This window comes from Choristoneura fumiferana, chromosome 20 (assembly GCF_025370935.1).
Source record: "Choristoneura fumiferana chromosome 20, NRCan_CFum_1, whole genome shotgun sequence".
NCBI lineage: Eukaryota > Metazoa > Arthropoda > Insecta > Lepidoptera > Tortricidae > Choristoneura > Choristoneura fumiferana.
In genome coordinates, this window is record NC_133491.1 from 16,405,426 (window position 1) to 16,427,974 (window position 22,549).

Genomic DNA, 22,549 nt, shown 5'->3' on the forward strand with positions numbered 1-22,549 from the left:
ATTACTCAAGTTACTAGGTAAAAGCATGGTATAGGCGCATTCTTCTTGGCAATGGTTTTCGCCAAAACGCCGATTAAAAAAGTGTTGTGAGTCCTTTGTCGGTAACTTGAAGAATAAACGGTGTTATTTTGATTTTATCTTTCTCTCCGGGCTACCTTACGAATGTTCTCCCCACGCTACTGCGGGTTTGTACTCGCGGGTTCATTTTCGTGTCTGGTGAAGCTTGTGAGCATTGTTCCAATGGTACAATGGGCGTCTTGTCTCGTTCGTGGCGTTTAGTTAAAAATACCTGCTCTATTTCTAGTGCGACTGCAGTGCACTCGTTATGAAGACAGGCGTCGGCTTGTACTGTTTTTACCCGACTACGGTTAGAAGTGTTATGATTTTAACAATCTAGCCAAGTATAATTTACTAGCCTGTTGTCCGCGACTCTGTCTGCACTCTGCATAGAATTCATTTATCGCTATCCTGCGGGGACAGCTACGTATTTTCTGGGATAAAAACTCCTATGTCCTTCCCCGGGACTCTAAACTAGCTGTGTAAAGAATTTTATCTAAATTGGTTCAGTGGTTTAGACGTGATGAGGTAATAAACGCACAAACAGACTTACAAACTTTTGTATTTACAATAGTAGTGGGATTGAATCAGGCGTTTGCGAAGGTCCATATCAATAAACAATAAACAATTATTTTGCTTACGTTTACGTTTGAGTTTGTTTGGTAGTGTGGTGACCGGTTGTGTTTGCTTTGAGAATGAACTCTGGTTGAATTCGAAACGCGTCAGTGTAGTACCATAAAGACGAGCAAATAGTGCCATCAGACCACTATCAAAATAAATCTTTTTCTTTCATTCAAAAGGATTACTCCCGTACAAATTCATCCAATCTTCAGCACGCCTAATGTGAGAATCCCAAACAATAAGTTAAATCCGGAGGGCACGGCTCATTGGTCTAACGACCATCTGCCATTAACCACAGAGCTCCAAATCTCACACCATCTCCCCCGCAATACCTACAAACTATTTTAAAAGAAGGGAGAATAGTAGTAGTTCATTATATTCTGGCCGGTCATCGCTGCCCACCTCACCAATTTACAGTGACCCTTATATCTGACATACTCGTAGTGTTTACTCGCGACTTCGCACGCGTAAATCATTGTCTGTTGTTTTTATTTTTGTCTTTTTTTATTTTATTTTTTCCTACCTTTTTGGACATTGTGTAGTACTAAATTTACGTTTTATTTGGTGTGTTTCTGTTATGTTCATTGTATTTTTTTTAATGTGGCAATAAATGTCTTTTTTTTATTCTGGCCGGTGATCGCTGTCTCACTCACCAATTTACAGTGACCCTATATCTGACATAGTGTTTCCTCGCGGCTTCGCACGCGTAAATCATTACTTCCAACAGTTAAATTGAAATTCCGGGATTTTACTAGATTCACGTGGGAATTCCCATAAAACGTCAAGGTCTTTATTGACGTTGCATTATAAACAGCAGTGCCAAACTCCATGAGTACCCAGCGGATGAGATTTCGAGATTTTGTCCCGATCCCGTGGGAATATCGGGATAAAAAGTAGCCTATGTGTTATTCCAGATGTCCAGCTATCTACATACCAAATTTCATCTAAATCCAGCCAGACGTTTTAGCGTGAAGAAGTAACAAACAACAGACGCACACACCATACTCACAAACTTTCACATCCCATTAATATTATCTAAATGCGAAAGTTTGTAAGTCTGTTTGTTTGTTACCCGATCACGTCTAAAACTGCTGAACTGATTGAGATGAAATTCGGTATACACATAGTTTGAGTCCCGGGGAAGAACATTGAACATAGGATAGTTTTTATCCCGGGCAATTTGATAGTTCCCGCGAGATAGGTAGCGACGAATTCTACGTGGACAGAGTCGCCGGCAACAAGCTAGTTCATAATATTAGAAAGAAGAAAGAAAGAAGACATTTATTCATTAACACAGAAGACACACAAATATAATAAAATTTACACAAATAAACCAAAAAAAAGAAAAAAGAAAAAATATTATTATTTAGGATTACGTTCCCTAAAGACTTTAAAGATAGTTCAAAAGCAAAGGAAGGGGAAGGTCTTCGTATTTTGGCTGTCTCACCAGTGCTTAGTATTTAGTAGCATTTTATACAGACCCCTACATCTTGCACCATTTCTCCTCGAGACACGGAAATGGTTTAAAAGGCAGGGGGAGTGCTAGACCATTATTCGCTGGCCGGTCTACCACGCAAAGCGGCCATTTTCTTTCTGATTGCCTGTGGGAACTGTCTGATTTGGTGTAATTTAGAATTGAGTAAAAAATGGTCTTAGCTCCGGAACGTGTTGTTTTTGGGTAATAACTGCTCAAGATAGTTAATGGATGAAAGGATTGGTTAGTTCAGTTTAAAACTGGAGGTTTTGGCTACATTTTAAATGTAGTGTATTGTATTGTATTGTGTAACTGACGATCTACAAAGGCGAACTAATCCCATAAGGGGTCTATTTGAACCTTTGAACGATTGACAGGACAACTGAAACATGAGCAGACACGTAAATACACACACTCACACAGCACACACACACGCTCGCACACACATACTCACAATTTTTTCATTTATAATATTAGTACAATGTTTGTTTAGATGCGAAACCATCAAAATTCCACATAGTCTTTCAATTTTTTTTCACGCGTATGTTCAGTGTTGGCTACAGTATAAAGTTACGAGTAAATGCTAGTTTGCCACAGGCGGGTCAGGTTAAATGATTAGCTAATGACGTAACCATGGCTACTTGCCATTTAACTAGTAAGCAAATACTTTATTCAACCTTACACATAAAACCCAGCACACACTACAAAGTTATGTACAGTTATAGACAGAGCGTAACTTTTGGTAAACAATCTAAGAGTAAATAATTGATTGATTTATATTAGACGTTACTTTGTGGAGTTTCATATTAAAGTCAAAATGTAATTTAGGGTATAACAAGCATTTATAAATGTTAAACAATCGTCAGTTTTATTGAACGACTATCATTAATGTGTTTGTAAGTTAACGTTATATTTATTTTTATTCCCCTTGTGGGTGCGTTGCGTAGGTACGTAGGTACTAAGATTTGATTAAATTGTTAGATTTTTTTTATTTACAAAAAAAGCCGTCGATTTCCTAATTTTAATGTTGTATTTTCGCCATTCACCGTTTATGGGTTATTGGAAAGTGGAACTAATCCCGTATTTGCCAGCACCCAGGGTCCGTTGACGCGTGAACGTAACCAAAACTGTTACTAACGCATTTATGTGTGAAATGAACTATATAATGAATTTAAAAGGAAAACTCTCACAGCCCTACAGCGCGTGGCCGATTTTTTACAAGCATATTTATCGTATCACATGCAATGCAAATGTATCTTTTTTCACCCACAATAATACTGTTTATTTATTTCTGTTTAAATAGATTGCCTGGATGAAATCGCTCTGAAACGATAAGGCCGCCTATTGCTAACCTTGTAAATTACATACGAGTAAAACACAAGTTACCAACAACAAGTTATATGTAATTATCTCTCTATGTAGACCGCTATGTGTGTCTGTCTGTGGCTCCAAACGCCTCTTAAACGGGTGGATCGATTTTAATGTGGTTTTATTATTTGAAATCAAGTTTTCTAGCGATGGTTCTTAGATATGTTTCACAGTCATAGTATTGTATTGTAATATGGTAAGTTAAGTTAAGAGCTTGTATAAACATTCCTTTGTACGTAATTACGTAATTCTACACTTAATTACGCTCGTGTCGTTCTACACCCAGCTTTACAGTTGAACGCGTACCGACCTTGCGCACCTTAGCGTTACCGTAACACGATATTGCTTTGAATTGTAACAACGAAATAATTGTTTTTGTAATTTTAGATCAGTTTTCCGTTTGTGGTTTAAAAAAAAACTAATGACCGGGGTGTCTGTAAAAAAATGCTATTTCTCAAGAAGCTCAAGTAAATCATAGCTATAGCTATGTAAGGGTGACAATTTAGCGCCTACGGCAACATTGGGTAGTTTCTTGTGTATCAAAAATATTATTTTACCTATCCCAGACTTAGATTATATTATAGATATATGAAAATATAGCCTGTTGAAGTTCCACGTGACGGGCCCCCCACGCCTGAACTTTGACGCGCTCCATCTTTGTAATTTTTTTTTGATTGACAAAATAAAAATACGTACTTTAATCATGTCATATTTACCAGCAAATTCAAATTTAAATCGTTTATTCTGTAAATAGGCCGTAATGGGCTCTTTTACACGTATTGTTTTGTACTACCAGCGCTTTCGGAAAGACCATCATTGCCAAGAAGAATGCGCCGCGAGAAACTTGGCAGTAAAACATTTTTTGTATATAATTAAGTACAGATAAAATACTTATGACGTACAGTATAAAATTAAAGTAAAAAAATACACGATTAATAATAATAATAATACAGGTCAGCCTCCAGCCAGCCAGCCAGCGATCCTCTTAAGGTCTGGCGGCGGATGGATGCGAGGGGCTGACAGTGTTGTGGCGATGCCCCAGCAGTGGACTGCTGTAGGCTGATGATGAGGGTCAGCCTATTATTCCATCCATCCATCTATCCCAGCCTATATATGTCCCACTGCTGGGCACAGGCCTCCTCTCAGAACGAGAGGGCTTGGGCCGTAGTTCCCAACGCGGGCCCAGTGCGGATTCGGAACTTATAATTATCAACAGACTTTAAAATTCGCTATCTCATTTATTCATACTTTAGGCCTCGAGCATTGTTTACTTCACTGGTTCGATGCCCCGACATTAACACTCAATTTATTTGTCGGGATCTGATTACTTCTTTGTTCCCAGTTTCATTAATAACACGGGTTAATTTGCATTCATTAGCGCGGAACACACGTATCATTTTATTTATCATGCTTTCTCAGTTAGCTTCAGAGTCCAATATCTTAAAAACGTCTGAACCGATTTTGATAATACATGTCTAAGAACCATCGCTAGGAAACCTGCTTTCAAATAAAAGAAACTCATTCAAATCGGTTCACCCGTTTAAGAGCTATGGTGCCACAAACAGACAGACAGACACACGCGGTCAAACTTATAACACCCCTACATTGCTCTGAACTAAAACTAGATTAAAATGAAATAAACTAAAATTTATTTGAATTTTTATCGTTTAATAATAAAAAAAATATATATAACGGGACAATTAACACCAATTAACCTAGTCCCAAAGTAAGCTTAGCAAAGCTTGTGTTATGGGTACTAAGCAACGGATAAATATAATTATATAGATAGATACATACTTAAATACATATTAAACACCCAAGACCCGAGAACAAACATTCGTATTTTTCATACAAATATCTGCCCCGACACGGGAATCGAACCCGGGACCTCAAGCTTCGTAGTCAGGTTCTCTAACCACTAGGCCATCTGGTCGTCAAATCGGAATCGTTTGAATGTGAATAGTTTCAATTACTTAGGTCGCATTGTCACCAAGTAAGGATAATATGATGAGTGTATCCTAGGGAAGTCGAGGGAACACTCTTCAAATATTGTAGGGACACCTGTACCACTACCATGAGTTTACAGTGACCGTACTCGATAGCGACGGCGTAAATTATTTGTAGAATTGTACAGCGCCTCTACAAATAATTTACGCCGTCGCTATCGAGTACGGTCACTGTAAACTCATGGTAGTGGTGCTGGTGATTTGGGTATCATCATCATCATCAGCCGGAAGACGTCCACTGCTGAACAAAAGCCTCCCCTTAGAGCGCCACAATGAACGACAACTCGCCACTTGCATCCACCGGGTATATATTTAGTAGTAAATACCCTCATATAGTCTTTATTTTTGTTCTTTATTAGTAACCAAGCTTCTTTATAATAATAATAATAATAATAAAAGCCTTTTTATTTCCAATAGCAAGTTGATTTACATTTTTTTATTATTAATTTTTCATGTTTTTCATGCGTAAAACATTTTTTCCTTTTTTTAAATAAATTAATAATTGATTCGATTTCTGCTTATTTCTTATTTGGCTGTCCATTTGTGGACTTAGGCCTCCTCCATCTCTTGCCATGTGTCTCTGTCAGCGGCGGATCTGGTCCAGGTAACGCCTGCCACAGCCTCCACATCGTCGCGCCAGCGGCGGCACGGGCAACCGCTTCTTTATAGATAGGTACCGTCAGAGGTGTCTTTACCTATAGTGCAGGGTGTGCGTTGCACACGGGCGCAGCGGTGTTAGGGGCGCCGGCCGCGGCACTTTGTACCTATTCCATTTTGACCGCGCGCTTCCTTGATGGCGCTAAAGTAATAATTGCACACGAGCGCTACATAGGCTAAAGACGCCGCTGGGTACCGTGTAATATCCTCTTTTGCATGGCTTTCGATTGTCGCATCTAGGCCGTCGCCATTACCATTTTGTTCCGTCTCTAGGGACATACCATGATTATTTTGGCTCAACGTCTGACTCATTCGTCAAAGTAACTTTAAAATTGAAATGTTTTTTATTAACTACAACAATGGGCCACTAAGCATGTATAAAGCACACCGCATAAGGCTATTTAGCATTTCTTGTCAGTGTCTCTTACCCGTTATTATGAGTGTCTTGTCATGCCATGCAAAACAGTTACCGACCAGCTGTACTTAAACCATTTGACCCTTGGAACCTAGCGTTCAGTTACATGGACCAAAAGCTCATGTCAAACTGGTTGGCTCGTGCAAGGACATTTTCAAAGCATGCATTGAGTGCATAATGATGTATTGCGCGTTGCATTAGTAATGTGCTGCAAATGGTATGGGATTTCATATTTTGTCTTTCAACAAAGGAATTGCTTATGAAGGGAAGGCACGTAGAATAGATGGTCGTTTAGGCCGAAAAGTTCGCGAATGGACACCGCGGATGGCAAGCTCAAAGTAGGACGTCCACCGACGAGATGGACGGATGACCTGGTTAAAGCCGCGGATTTTAACCCTCGAGGCAAACAAAGGGGTGTTATAAGTTTGACCGCTGTGTGTCTGTCTGTGGCATCGTAGCTCTTAAACGGGTGGACCAATTTGGACCAATTAAACGGGTGGTTCAATCAAAATTGTTTCAGCCGTTAATGAGATATTGAACTTTGAAGTGACAACTTTTTCCAACTTTTTGTTGGTTAGGTTATTTTGAAGTCGGTTAAAAATACCTACACTAGAAGAACAAGGGTCACCGACAACTCAAGCGAATTATTTAGCTCGTTGAAGTGGCAATGGGCAGGCCATCACGGAGAATAAATGGCCGTAGGGGCCGAAAAGTTCTCGAATCGGCAAGCGCAGCGTAGGACGTTCAAAGCTGAGGGTTCACGGTGGATGCAGGCCGCTTCCAACCGAAGCAACTGGAGGTCTGCGGGGGAAGCAGTCCAACAGTGGACGTCCGACGGCTGAGATGATGATGATGATTATGACATAATAAGAATAAATTTACCTAGATTTCTAACGACATTGAAAACAAATCGTTGCTATTTCTTAATGTTATTCATTCGGCTGGTTTTTCCAACCTTCACCGGAATTCTAGTTTTCCATTCACTCCAAGTTGGCAAGCTGACAAATCGATACAGACTTATTTTGTGGGTTTACCTGCTTTATGGTCTAAGGTAGGAATCCATACTTACTAATATTATAAATAATAAATATTATAACTTACTAATATTATTATTAATTAGTTTAAAATAATTATTGATTATAAATATGTATCTTAGTATTGTAAGGTGTATATGTAATATTATTATAAATGCGAAAGTGCGTGTCTTTGTATGTTTGTCCGTCTTTCACGTCGAAACGGAGCGACGGATCGAAATGATTTTTGGCAGAGCTATAGTTCATGTGCCAGAGAGTGACATAGGTTACTTTTTATCCCGGAAAAATGCACAGTTCCCGAGGGAACAGATTTTTTGAATTTTCAATAACATAGAGGATTATATTAAAATCAAAAAATAATCTTTATACACATAATGGAGGCTTACTAAATATCAACTTTGGTCATGTTAATTGCACAAATGAAATCAACCGAGATCACAATAATATCAATACTTATAATAATAGACTTTTTCAATTGTAAATTATGTGAGAGAAAAATCTGTAATTGCGGGCGATTCTCAGGATTTTTTGACGGAAATCAGGCTTTTTCTCCGGACTTTTGAATTTTTCATCTGGTAACCCCAGTCGCGGGTAGGCAAAGTAATTGTTTCTATTTCATTAAGTATTTGTACTCGTATTCTGGCGGCGTCAGTTCAAGAATGTCAACATGTCATGCGCAGGCGCCCCACATCGCACAATAGCCATTGACAATTGGTTTCGCGACCATTTTATAACTGTTCTAAAGGTATGCAGGCTGTTGATTAACACGGTTTAGTAAACTGTTTTTTTTTTAATAGCACGTATTATTAGACACTAGCTGTTGCCCGCGACTCCGTACGCGGGAACTATGCAGGTTTCCCGGATAAAAAATATCCTAAACGTAAGCGTCTTAAGCGCAAACTCGTCGACATGTGTATTCTTCCCATTTTGACCCACGGCGCACAGACTTGGTCATTGACTGAAGCTCAAAAGTCCAGCCTCAAGGTTTGCCAACGAGCAATGGAGCGCAGTATTCTGGGTGTTCGAAGAACTGATCGAATCAGAAACACGATAGTGCGCTCCAAGACTCGTATCACAGATGTGGGTGTCAAGACCGCCACGATGAAGTGGAACTGGGCCGGACATGTCTGCCGCATGCACCCGGACCGATGGGCACGGATCGTAACCGAATGGGATCCGAGGGATGGGCATAGGAGCAGAGGCAGACCCAAGAGGAGATGGCGGGACGACCTGAGCGCTTTTCAGCTCGATTGGCAGGTGCATGCCCAGGACAGGGAAGAGTGGCGGAGAAAAGGGAAGGCAAAAAAAAAAGCGTCTACTGATCCGCATCGTACGCTTCAGGCGTATCGGATTTGTTGCTTTGTATACAAATGTGCGATCCGTACAGTGCGGATCAGTGGACGCACTTGTATGACTCTATACTAAGAATGCTACAATCGCTAATCCTGCCGTGAAGCAGCAGTGCTTGCACTGTTGTGTTTCGGCGTGGAGAGTAAGACAGCCGGTGAAATTACTGGCACGTGAGGTATCCCATCTTGGGCCTCTAGGTTGGCAACGCATCTGCAATCCCCCTGGTGTTGCAGATGTTTATGGGCGGTGGTGATCTCTTACCATCAGGAGACCCACTTGTACGTTCGCCATCCAGTCGAATAAAAAAAAAAACAGTTTGATGCGATACGATCGAAGTGTACGATGCGGATCAGTGGACGCTTACCAAGTCCTTCCCCGAGACTCAAGTTATACCAAGTCCTTCCCCGAGACTCAAGTTATACCAAGTCCTTCCCCGAGACTCAAGTTATCTGTGATGAGGCAACAAATAAACAAACAGACTTCTAAACTTTGGCTTTTATAATGTTAGTGAGATGTTGCTGCGGGATTATCTGGGATTGCGACTAACTTTAATTAGCAGGGGGGGGGGGCGATAGTAGGCATATGACCCCTCCTCTCTTGTTGAGATGTCGTGTGATTCAGAGACAAATAAAAACAAAGAATTAATAGTATAAAATTACTAAATAAACCTAACCTACGAAAAGTTTGAAAACCCCCGACATTGTCACTTCAAAGTTTGATATCTCAAAAATGGCTGAACCGATTTTAATGAAACATGTCTAAGAACCATCGCTAGAAAACCTGCTTTCAAATAAAAAAACCGCGTTCAAATCGGTTCACCCGTTTAAAAGCTACGGTGTCACAGACAGACACATAGACAGTCTCACATACACAGATACACACATAGCGGTCAAACTTATAACACCCCTCTTTTTGCGTCGGGGGTTAAAAACCGGTTCAACTCATGATTATGTACCAAGAACGGATTTTTTTGAAAAGATCGAAACCAGTCGGACCGTTCCAGGCCTATAATCATATAATAAACTTAGCATAATAGTAAATGTGGTCAAAAATGTTCAGAATGACCCAAACTATCATCCCTTAAAACCCCTACACCCGAGTGCCAAACACCCTGTATAGTATATGGCACAAAATGGTTCTCTAAATTTCTTATTATCTAAAAGAGAAACAAAGTTATTCGCTTATGGTAGCTCTTCCAAACAGGTTTTATTAACCGACAAGTTTATGACAAAATAAGCGTATACGGCCAAACATACATAAACTCTTACATTTTACAATAATGAGTCAGACCCCCCGCATTCAAGGTCAAGGCGAGCAAACACTAGGTATTTGGCAACCTCCCTAATTCGCTAAAACTCATGCGATATTGTGTTGATTTTATTTTAGTCACTTTCAAAAGTTCAATGGAGTAAAAAAAAACAATTACCTACTAATATACGAAAAAAAAATACAATCAAATTGACCGCTGTGTGTCTGTATGTCCGTATTTCTGTGTCTGTCTGTGGCATCGTAGCTCTTAAACGGGTGGACCGATTTGAAAGCGTTTTTTATTAGAAATCAAGTTTTCTAGCGATGGTTTGTAGTTTGTAGACATGTTGAAGTGACCGAGCCGAGAGTTTTCCAACTTTTTGTTGGTTAGGTTATTTTGAAGTCGGTTAAAATACACTAGAAGAACAAGGGTCACCAAAAACTCAAGCGAATTAGCTCGTTGCAGTGGCAATGGGCAGGCCATATAGCATGGAGAACAGATGGCCGTTGGGATCGAAAGGTTCGCAAGTGACTGCGGATCAGCAAGCGCAGCGTAGGACGTCCACCAACGAGATGGACGGATGACCTGGTTAAAGCCGCGGGTTCACGGTGGATGTAGGCCGCTGCCAACGAAGGCAATGGAGGTCTATGGGGGAGGACGTCCAGCAGTGGGCGTCCTATGGCTGATATGGTGGTGATGAAAATACACATCTAAGCACTGAATACGACTTCGCCCCGTTTGATGTCAAGACACACTCTCCATGGGACCCTAGCGCTTTGAAAGTTGGAAAACCCCCGACTTTGTCACTTCAAAGTTCAATATCATAAACGGCTGAACCGATTTCGATAAAACATGTCTGAGAACCATCGCTAGAAAATCTGCTTTCAAATAAAAAAAATCGTATTCAAATCAGTCCACCGGTTTAAGAGCTACGATGCCACAGACAGACAGACATAGCGGTCAAACTTATAACAACCCTCTTTTTGCGTCGGGGGTTAAAAATTAGTTGAGCTATTCAGATAGGGAACGCTGCCAGTATCCCCGGCACCTTGACTAAAGGGACTTCTTTGAATTATTTATTTTAGTTTTAGTAAATCGTGGTAATCTAAGGACCTTTCAGGATCAAAGGCCTTTGTTCAACAGCGGACGTCTTTCGGCTGGTGATGATGATGATGATGATGATGATGATGATGATGATGATGATGATGATGATGATGATGATGATGATGATGATGATGATGGGACCCTTCGCGGGGCCCTGGACCAGAGTGAGAAAGAGGGAAATAGGTGATCTTGACACCATCGCACTCTTCAAACTAGTTTCGCTACATAATAAATAATACCTTTCAAGGCCAAACCGCGGATCGAATAAGATCATAACACCCATAGAGAAATTTATCAATAGAGTAATATAAACTCATAAACTGAATGCTCCTCTCATCTACTCATAGGTTGACTGGTAGAGTTCCCTTAAAGGGATAAGTTCGCCTGTGTACATATATCTCAATGTTTGTCAATTGTGTTTGTTTACTTATTTTGTAATAAGCCGTGGTGGCCGAGTGGTTTGACCTATGGCCTCTCAAGCAGAGGATCGTGGGTTCAAATCCCGGCTCGCACCTCTGAGTTTTTCGGAATTCATGTGCGAAATTACATTTGAAATTTACCCCGAGCTTTACGGTGAAGGAAAACATCGTGAGGAAACCTGCACAAACCTGCGAAGCAATTCAATGGTATGTGTGAAGTTCCCAATCCGCACTGGGCCCGCGTGGGAACTACGGCCCAAGCCCTCTCATTCCGAGAGGAGGCCTGTGCCCAGCAGTGGGACGTATATAGGCTGGGATGATGATGACTTATTTTGTACAATAAATAGTTTACATACATAGTATTATCCAATCCTGCACATTAGTTTCACTCATTGATATGTCATCATCATCATCATCAGCCGGAAGACGTCCACTGCTGGACAAAGGCCTCCCCCTTAGAACGCCACAATGAACGACAACTCGCCACTTGCATCCACCGGTTTCCCGCTACTGTCACGATGTCGTCAGTCCACCTGGTGGGAGGCCTGCCAACGCTTCGTCTTCCGGTTCGTGGTCGCCACTCGAGGACTTTACTTATATTGATATAAGTAGTCATCTACAACTACCAACTTAGCGACTGGATAGCCTAGCCCCGTGTTCGATCCCCGGTCGGGGCACATATTATGTACGAAAAATACGAATGTTTGGTCTCCAGTACTAGATGTTTAATATGTATTCATCTATTTAAGAATGTCCGTGCCACGCCCGGTTTTAGATTAGGACGGACGCATCTTCCTGTGGGTGTCAAGGCTACTCTTAAGTAACCTAATGCGCGAGTGGGCAGCGACGCTCTCTGTTTCAAACTACGAACTTCGAACTCCATCCCAGCCCTATGGAAGACGAGGGGAAACCACAACACTATTTCCAAGAAAGTCGTCCACTCAGTCAAGCGTATAGCGACTTCGAAGCTAAGATTTCAGAATGTTTATTCGTTGCCTAGGTACTGTACTAACCTCTTGTGTCCGTTGATTCGATGCTGGCAGCATAGTTCCATTTTTGAATAATAATATGGAACAGACGCAAGGGTGTTAAAGAGAAGACTTGTATCCGAGCTGCCAACGTAGCATATTGATTTGAAATACATACGAAAAGATCATAAAGAAGTGTTTTTCTTAATATAATAGTATATTATTAAGATAGTGGACCGTCTGTCCACTACAGTACCCATAACTATATCGGAGAAAAACGCTACGCGATTGTTGCACTTTGATTGGTCGGCCTAAGGGCAAGCGGGACACTAGAGTTTGGCTAGCAGATATAATATCTGCTATATAGACTTGCCCGAATTTCCGTTTCTTCCGTTTCTTAGGCCGACCAATCAAAGTGCAACCGCGTAGCAGTTTAGCGTTTTTCTTCAAACTAAAAACAAAAACGACATTTCTACTCTATTGCGTAAATACTCTGTCGACACCGAATGGAGTTGCTAAAAATAATTAAATCCACGGCGCGTAAATCAATTGAGATGTGAAACGGAAATTTTGCGTAAAAAAAACTGGTTCACGGAACGATATTAAGGGGATTTGTTGCGAACGGTCAAGCGAGTCTGACGACAACTGACAGGGTGCCGTGCAGTTTATTTTTAAAACGCTATTAGCTTCACCTAAAAAAAGTAACAAACTGTTAAATTTTTACTCTTTATGATATTAGGTACTTTAGTTTCAGCTCTTAACACTTCACTTTCTCTTAGTTATAACGTGTTACATAATAACCCGTAAAAATATAATATTACTAAAGCTTAATATTTAAACTATTGTCAACCTTAGTAAGCTGTTATGTCATACAACAACCACAACCGAAGTTAGCTTAGATATTAAATAATAGAGGGATAAACCTATTTTATAAGACTCTGTTGTTCCGAGAATATTAGATACAAATGTAAAAGAAGGTTACTATGATACTGTTACATCTTTACTCTTGAATTATACTGGAATACAGATTGTATATCAATGGAAAATTTAATGTTTTTTTTTGCATTATGTCATACAGTGATCTTGCTTTTTAAATATTGTGAATGGACTCTTTTAAAGGCACCATTTGACCCCTTAGCTTTAGCCTTGGCTAAATATAGCAATAAAATACACAATTTTTTGTCAACGGAACCCTAAAAAGATCTCGTCCGTACCAACTGGTTGATGGGACAGTTAAATTGCCAAACCGTTACGTTTTAGCGGTGATCCTATTGTATGATCTTTTTAATTAAGCCCATACTTAATCCGTATTAAGGTTGAATACACTTAAGTTCTGTCTGTGTGTATGACAATAAATAATGCCTGAACATTAGTGTCACGTCAAAAATAAGTTTTTGACGAAGCACAGTTTTATTAAGTTAAAGATTAACGATGTGCAGTAAATCTACAATTATGGCCAAGTTGAAACGGCAAAGTGGGATGGGTACACATCTTCACACGTTGGCTACGCTGTAGGCTGTTCAGTCGGCGCTCTCGCAATTGAAAAAAGAGAGAAAAAGAGAGAGGGGGTGGCCTTTGCGGTTAGGTTGTACATAGCGAAGGCTTTTGATAGGATGTAGCACGGAGTTCTACTCTCTAAGCTTCTGGCGTACGGACTACCTGGAAAATTGTGCTCTTGGATTGCCAGTTTTCTTTCAGGTCGGAGCATCAAAGTTATCGGCATCAAAAATCGACGGTTCTTGCTCCGACTTAAAACCTGTGAACTCTAGTGTCCCGCAGGGTTGCGTTCTGACTCCACCGTTATTATTTCTGCATCTCTCCTGCAAAAGAGAAATATTTACACATATTCAATACATAGGAAAAAAAAGTTGGTTGGAAAGTACAATTTGTTTTTTTTTCGTCGATCTTAATGGTGGTAAAGAAATCGCATGGTCCAACTCATACTTGACTAGTTTTTTGACGTATACCTACGGCAAAAAGCGTCCTAAATATTACTTTTTTTTTAATAATAATGTCATTCACTTGGTATCTCATTAAACAACCAAATTTCACGGACCACTGAATAATTGTTAAGCTCTAACGCTTCGTTGACTGAATTATAAACAAACTGATAATTAGACGATTTATCCAACCAAATAAAGTAAACGTAAGCCCGTCTTTTAATTGTTCCTTATCCCCAAAAAGCGCCCAACAGAATCTTGTCTGGTCTTGTTGTTTTCTGTGCAAATCTGACTCGCACTTGACCGGTTTTGTTCTCAATTAAAACATCATCATCATCATATCAGCAGGTAGGACGTCCACTGTTGGGCATAGTCCTCCCTCATAGACCTCTAGTTTTCAGTTGGAAGCGGCTAATCTCAATTAGAACACTACCGTTTAATTAGAGTGCTAAATTACTGAGAATAGTTGAGCTGGTCACGATTTTGAATGGGTCCCGACTGCAAAATTCAAACTTCTATCTTGCCGTGTCGCTGACGCTTATATTATTTAATACGAGAGAGAGAGAGAGAGAGAGAGAGGAGGTTCTTTTGGCAGTCAGGTCTTTTAATACTATTTATTGAAGTCAACAGTCCACCGCAATAATGTTCCACAACAAATAATCTATCAATTTTTTCTGCATGGATTTACGCCTTTCTGGGCACACTAATCTCACTTTCAGATAATTTCACTTAAGTTTCTACTTTTTTGTCCGCCTAATGAAATGTAGCAAAAACTTCAGTTTAGATACGTCAACTCAATTTGCATTCAACGTTTTCAATTATGTTAAGCAACTTTTACGCATGCACTTTCTCTGCTGCGCTGTTTGTAAATAAACGTGATATTGTTTCTGGCAGATAGAATGGCGACAGGTATTTCAAACAACATGTAACGTATAAACAACTGGTCATTATCGCAACCGAAGAATTCAGGAATCAATGAACTGCACTTTATAAAAAAATATTTTTGAAACCTTGACTGGCGCATTTCTTGCCAAATGTATTGGGATTACGGTCCAGGGCATGTCCATAAGGGCCACTTTAAATTTGAATATTTTGCAAACCAATCACTCAATGGAAAAATCGTTTTAGCAACCACCTAATGGTTTTAAAAGACCTATACAACGATAGCCCACACTACAAGGGAGGTACTCTAAAAAGGAAAACGAGCAAGCGGGTCATCTGATGGCAAATGATCACCACTGTCCATGAGTACCAACTACTCAAGGAGAGTCATTGGTGCGTTGCCGGCCTTTTAATAAACTATAAGCCCTTATCTTATAAACCCTTTTTAATCCCCGACGCAAAAAGAGGGGTGTTATAAGTTTGACCGCTGTGTGTCTGTGTCTGTCTGTCTGTGGCACCGTAGCTCTTAAACGGGTGGACCGATTTGAATGCGGTTTTTTTTAATTGAAAGAAGGTTTTCTAGCGATGGTTCTTAGACATGTTTTATCAAAATCGGTTCAGCCGTTTTTGAGATATTGAACTTTGAAGTGACAAAGTCGGTGATTTTCCAACTTGTTGCTGGTTAGGTTAGTTTTAATTGGTTTATTGAATTTAGCTATCTAACACTAGTTCAGCCCAAGCCGCGGGGTAAAGTCTAGTAATTTATAATCTCGTCCCAAATAGGCTGCAGACCCGTTATTGTCTCCATTTCTACTAACTCCATCGCATCTTATGTTCCTCGTCGCGATTGAAAACAGGTTTCCTCACACTTTTTGCGCTGTCGAAGTAATTAATGCGGCTGATGTATGGCGCTGGACTGATTAGTAAAGCAAATTGGCATTCGTGAATCCATTAGGATTACTGTAAAAAATCCGGCCAAGTGTGAATCGGACTCGCGCACCGAGGGTCCCGTACAAATATTCTTGTTATATGATGTAACTAAAAATGTATGCTTTTCGCAATTTTTCCTTTATCTGTGCTATAAGACGTTGCTTCGTACCAAATTACAAGATTCTGAGTTCACCCTGTAGGTTTTGATTCCGTTGGCTTAGAAGTTTGTTTTTTTCACAGCTCCAAGTGACAGTAGACCTGAGTATTTGATATAAATTTCAGCTTGATACCTCTACGCGTTTCTGAGAAAAAGGGTCTTGACAAACGGACTCCAAAAATCAATCTTAATCCTAGAAGGGTTCCTTTTTTTCCTTTTGAGGTACGGAACCCTAAAAACGGCCAAGCGTGCGTCGGGTCACTAGAAGTTTTAGTCGGCCATTGTTCGTTCATCCCAGTCTATAAACGGCCTGATTGGCGTAGGCCGAGCGAGGCGCAGGAGTGGCGAGTTATCGTTCATGGTGTCGTTCTAAAAGGGAGGCCTTTGTTCAGCAGTGGACGTCTTCCAGCTGATGATGATGATGTTAGGGGGAAAACGAGCTCGTGGGTCACCTGATGGAAAGCAATCTGCCGCCCATGGACACTCGTAACATAAATTGTTTTACGGATGCGTTGCCGGCCCTTTATGAAAAGAGTAGGTTGGTTTTTTGAAGATCTGCTGATTCCAAAGTTTCACCGTGCGTATTACGTTAGTTTTTGAAACGTGAGACTATAAAGCAGCGTTTCCACCAATAATGTGCGAGGATGCGTTGCGTGCGTGCGAGGGATGCGTTTTTCATTAACCAATAGAAATGCTTCTTTACCTCGCCTCGCTCCGCTCAGCTGTTTCCACCAGAGATGTGCTGTGCGAGGATAGGTAAATGAAGCGTTTCTATTGGTTAATGAAAAAAATATTCCTCGCAACACATCCTCCTCTCTGGTGGAAACGCTACTTAATGCCGAAAATATATTTAGCAGGAGAATAAAATAAAAAAATCAAGAATTTTAATGCCCGTTTGAAACTTCGTGAATTCAGTGGGTAGCAATATTCAGAATTCCACAGAAACTAATAAAAGAAAATCTTTTATTCGTGTTACAATTAATTAAGGCACGATAATGAAGCTTCCATCAAGTATAAATAACAATACTATTAACCTTTTTACACCCCAATTTTATTTAATAAATAACACGCAATATATACAATAATTAACAAAAAGAAATAAAGATAGAAAAAACGAACTTATCTACTCTAATCCTAAAAATCAATATTTACAAATATCACCCAAGTCATGAAACTACCGTGAAACTCACTCATATTAAATATAATGACCCGGATAACTCGCGTCTTAAATCGAGTTTAGCTCGACATGTTTCGGGCTAATCCGTAGCCCTTCGTCTTCGGGCCCGGTCATTATATTTAATATTACCCAAGTCCTGCTTTGGGCATTGGGCAGGGTGCTCATAAGGCTTGGTGCGTTTCCTCGTTGTATGGCAATGCCAATACGTTGACCGAGGAAAGAGCCAGCCCTATGGTCACCAGTGGACAAGCTTCGTCCATTTACTTACATCGTTAGATATTCAAATTTAATACGGTATTTGACTATTTTGTATTTGTTTTATAAATTAAAACTGCACAATGCCTGTTATCGAATAGAAAAACAATTTTTAAGCTACCTTTACAAATAACAAAGTTATAAAGGTTTGAAATTGAAGATTAGACAGAGAAAGACATACTGGCATGTGACGTCACACGCCAGTACCGCCATACTTGCTGCATAGAGAAAAGCGTTTGAGAAAGAGACAGGTATATAGATTTTTCATAAAATCACTGTAAATCCAATTTTCAACCGATTTAAATTTTCTCTTCGCTAAACACTATCTGTATATCTATATTTTCATAATAATATTAAGATATGGCAAAATCAGGAGTTGTCAAATACCGTATTATCCTTGGCCGCCCATAGACCAAGTTACGTACTTTGTCCATTTTCCTTTACTTATTAAAGGGGCAAAAGGGTCTCCCAATTAAAGTAACTTGTTCATTGTGTAACCTACAACAGTTTATCTGTTAATAAAGTCTCTAATGTCACATTAAATCAAGCTGCAACCTTTAAACACTGATCTGAATACCTTTTTGCAACCACTAAACGACATGTCGTGAATTCTGTCAACTATTCAGACCAACTCCTTTCCGATTGGTATTTCATTAAAACCGTTTTATTTTATGGGACACAAATCTAGCTAAATGTCAGACACATTAGCTTTAAAGGCTTAACCTTTAGTCCTTAATGCGTATGTGATATGAGTTTTTGTTGGTTTACGAATTACGTATGTGTTTGGGCGAGTCACGATATTGTTGGTGAAAAAAAGATCAGGTATGAATCGTGACTGCCTGAAGCGATCTTGACATGGTAAGCGGTAGGCAATCTAGATTTGGGAAGTTTTTTCGACGAGACATGATGTCTAATGTCTAGTATTGATTAATTAAGAGTTAACACAAAAAAAAGTAAGGCTTATTATTTAAAACAGTCCCCTTAGGCAAGGTACCTATAAATAATGACAGCGAGCCTTTGTTCTCTGAATAGCTAAGCTAATCCTTTGTCGCAGGAAGTTGCCAGCTCCTCGGTCTCCTATGACGTCTCTTCTACTAACCTGTTAGATATTTCTTTATGAAGCATCAAAGCGCTAGGACCCCACGGAACAAGGGTTTCAACACCGAACGGGACAAAGTCGTATTCAGTGCCTGGACCCATTTTTTTTTTGCTTTAATTATTTTAATAATATAATGTAAATAGATATAATTATTAGATATACTATGAAACTAAATTACCTTGCTTTTCCGCTAAATCCAAAATGTCAACAACAAAAAATGACAAAATGTAAAACCTCAAATTAATCAGCAAGGAGAAGCAAGGACCTGAGGCCGTATTGTCTAACGTTTTTGACGTTTGCGATCGCATTCAAATGACAGTTTTTGACAGTCGTTTGATTGCGATCGCGAGCGTCAGAAACGTAAGGCAATACGGCTTCCGGTCTTAGTGTCGTTTACTGGAATGGTGTCAAATTTGACACCATGCGCAGAGAAGCAAGTTAGTTTAATGTCGTTTATTGGCATAGTGTCAAGTTTGACACCATAAGCAGTTGGACAGTGGAATATGGTAATATTTGTGTTTTTGTTTTACTACGGTCGAGTTCATAAACTTGTGAGCCAAAATTTGATCAAAAATATCTGAACGAACACACTTCTACGCCGTTAACAATAGAGTCGTGTTCAGATATTTTTGATCAAATTTTTGCTCACAAAATTTTGAAATCGACTGTGCAATCATTGCTTTTCTACTCAAGATCACACAAACCACGTAGAATTCACACTATACAAGTGCAGTCATCAAAATAAGAAATAACATTGTTCGATTCTTCTTTCAGTTAGTTTCTCCAGTAACTGATAAGGTTAAGTCTAGATTGAAAAGTTTTCCACGGTCAGGTTTGCGTAAGCTTTAACTGCTCTCGTGACCAATCGGCTAACAGTAACGCGTACATGCAGTTAAAGTTAACTGAATTGATTTTATTTCGCAGCGGGAGGCAGCGGGCAGAGTGTAAGCGGATTTTGAATTTTGGGATGATGAGTTTAATTCCCTAATTTATAATGACAGAAATAAAAATGTCATCTTATGTATGTTCATTCAAAACTTATGTCGGCCCTTTTTAGCCTCGCCTGCTATTTATGCGTACACAATTTTTAGTATTTTTTTATGATAGGGGAAAAATGAACAGGCGGGTCACCTGATGAAAAGGAATCACCGCCACTCATGGACTGGACACACATAAATTTATAAATAAAAAAAGATGAAAATCACATTTAAAAAAATGTTTAAAGAATTTCAACGTCGCTCGGGACTCGTCGGTTTTCTTCGTTTTACTCAAGATTCAAATGAGAAAGAAAAAGAAAACCGTTTTTTTGTTTCGAGTTCCGAACGGCAGTAGCAAACTAGTTTAAGTATAGAAGTGTAGCTAAAACATTTTGAAAACTTCGTCTCAACTCACCGAAAATTATTATGTCAAAAGACCACTATGTCTTTCGTCCATTATACCTTTTAAACTTTATGCATTGTGTGTGATACGTACTGTACCCCTAGTGTAAGATTTCGGTTACAAAATACGTCTCGATCGCGTTCGCGTTAAATCTCAATTTGTATGGAAACACGAACATCGCAAACGTTCCGCTAGAGGCGCTGTTCGTGTTTCCATACAAATTGAGATTTTAACGCGAACGCGATCTAGACGTATTTTCTAACCGAAAACTTACACTAAGGGCACTGGTGCCTTGCTCGCAGCCGGGTCCCAAAAGCGGGCGGCGCCGCGCCACGCCATTAAAATTCGCCTAATTCAATCGTTGCGCCGAAATTATTATGTCCAATGACCATTTTGTCTTGCGTCCATTATACCTTTTAAACTTTATGCATTGTGATTAGGGCTTGCAATCCGGATAACCGGATATCCATATTATCCGGATATCCGCCCATTTTCAAATCCGGATAGGAAGCTCTTCATTATCCGGATAATTTGGATAATTCGAATATCTGATATCAAGCGCGCGCTCGCGCATTGTGAGAGGTTAGTGTAGTGTATGCATACACACAGATACATTTTTTTTTGTATTAGGAAGGTTACATGCAATACTTATTAGTTAGGTAGGTACATTCTTATTCTGTTTGGTAGTGGCGATGATGAATTTCTGGTAAATGTGTATGTAAGTAATGTTGTGTTTATTTTATTAATATTATTATATTTTATGTATTTTTTTCAATCTTCAATATATTTTTACTTACATTACACACACCTGCTTTGATCACCTTTTTCTTGATTCTATGTTAATAACATCGTCAGGTCGAATAAGAAGGTAGAAGAAGAGATTGCTTTTTAGCGATTAGACCCCTGTTTTCTCGTCTCCTACCCTACCTTTTAAGTTCTGATTTCATTTATAAATGAATGTTTTTTGGTGTTCAATACAATACGCTTGTATTGTATTGTGTTTATTTATTCTTATAAATAGAGCAAGAGCCCGCAAGAGCCAGACCTTCGTTATAGTATCGTTATAATCCTTCGTTTATAGTCCGACTACAGGACCAGAGCACGAAAGCCTATTCCTTTGCAGCGGGGAGTCAGACAAGGAGATGTGATCTCTCGAAACTGTTCACCGCTGGATTGGAAGATGATTTAAGGTTCTGGACTGGAAAGGACGAGGCATTAATAATAATGGGAGTACTTCACTCACTTTCGATTCGCCGACGATATGTAGTCATGGCTGAGACTATGGAGGACCTCAGTGCTATGCTCGCTGACCTCAGCAGAGTTGTTTCCGACCGAGTTAGCTAAAAATAAACATGGACAAGACGAAAGTCATGTCTAATGTTGTGCCAGCTCCCGTAATAGTCGGAGGCTCTGCGCTCGAGTTGTGACGACTATGTATACGTGAAAACGATCCAGTTGGTAGGTCTAACTTCGAGAAAGAGATCACTCGTCGAATCCAACTCGGCTGGGCAGCATTCGGGAAGCTTTGCAGTGTTTTTCGGCCAAATTACCGCAGTGTTTGAAGTCAAAAGTCTTTGACCAGTGTGTGTTGCCAGTGATGACATACGGATCTGAGACGTGGGCGCCAACGATGGGCCTTATTAGGAAGCTCAAAGTCACTCAAAGGGCTATGGAGAGGTCTATGCTCGGGGTTTCTCTACGGGATAGAGTCATAAATGATGATATCCGCAGTAGAACTAAGGTTACCGAAAATAGCCCGAAGATTGCGAAACTGAAGTGGCAGTGAGCGTGCTCGCAGGATTGATGGCCAATGGGGTTAGAAGGTTCTCGAATGTCGTCCGCGGAGCGGGAGACGAGCCGTCGGTAGGCCTCAATAAGATGGAGCGACGACCTGGTAAGATCGCTGAATTGCGTTGGATGCGGAAAGCACAAGACTGGTCTGCGTGGAGAGCCTGGGCGAGGCCTAAGTCCAGCGGGACGTCTTTCGGCTGACATGAGAATCGAATC